The following is a 1,334-nucleotide window of genomic DNA, read 5'->3' as shown; positions in this document are numbered from 1 at the left end:
TCTTTGCACCAGCCGGGAATCGAACCCGGGTCTGTACCGTGGCAGGGTACTATTCTACCACTAGACCATACGTACTACAAATTTTATGAGTACTTTGAATAAGACTTCTTGGACCGAAGATTTTGATCCGGACCATGCGAGGAGATACGGAGGGTTGATGGTGAGAAGGAAAAAAAAAAAGAAAAAAAACCAAAACAAAAGAAAAAAAAATAGGAAAAGGAAAAAGATTGATTGAATTAGAGATGGTATGTTGAGAGGAATATGTTAGATTTGGAATAGGAACTACCACCACCCACCACCTCCTTAATGGAATAGTTCACCTATGATTTTCTGGTCTCTTTCTGAAATATATTTTTGTTAATTTATATTTTTGTTAATTTTTTGCTAGTTTGTTAGTATGATTTAATTTGGTAATCTAGTGTTTTTTTTGCCATTTTTTTAATTCAGCGAGTTAATCTAGTGGAATACGGGTAGTAATCTAATAGAATACTGACGGTCACGGTTGATTATGGTGACATAATCTGATAGATTACTGACGAGAATTTAATAGATAACTCCGTCGTCTGGGGTTGGAGCAAGATTTCCATACATATAACAAAATTTTACCAGTCATGTTGAAATTTAGTAAAAAAATTTAGAATATTTTATAAATAGTAAAAACTAATATCATTCAAATTAATACTCATGTAGTTTTGTAGTATAAACTAACTTAAATATCATCATTGACAATTATTATATAATTTTTACTATTTCTATAAACTTTTCAATAAATATATATATATATATAAATATATATATATTTCTAGTTCCTATAAATTTTCCATGTAGTATAATTTTAAGTTTTGACAAAAAAAAATATTGATCTTCAAAATATACATATATATGTTATATGAACGAATTACGTTTCGTGGCGTGATAAAAATCAAATCTTATAAAATGTCTTTTACCAACTATTCAATTTATTAAAACATCTTAAACACTCATTAATAAGTAAATAGTGAAATAGTGGAGTAATCATTAAAATATATATTTGTTGATATTTACCCTGTCCTCTAAACGGGTAGAATTGGAGGTGCCAAAATTCTGCCCAAAAGGAATGCTTAAGGGGGTCATACTCATTAGTCATTCCTGTGTTTTATAATCTTATTTTAACGACAATTGTTCTAATATTATTGTCGTTATCTTCTTTTAATTATTGTTATCCTTTTAATTATAAGTAATCATGTCTAACAACTACGAAATATACAATACAGACAATGAAAAAGACTATCACAACATGGCCATCCAAGTTGACTCTCTCTCTCTCTCTCTCTCTCTCTCCCTCCCTCCTCCTC

This window comes from Morus notabilis, unplaced genomic scaffold (assembly GCF_000414095.1).
Source record: "Morus notabilis unplaced genomic scaffold, ASM41409v2 Scaffold1333, whole genome shotgun sequence".
Taxonomy (NCBI): domain Eukaryota; kingdom Viridiplantae; phylum Streptophyta; class Magnoliopsida; order Rosales; family Moraceae; genus Morus; species Morus notabilis.
This window is presented reverse-complemented; position numbering follows the sequence as displayed.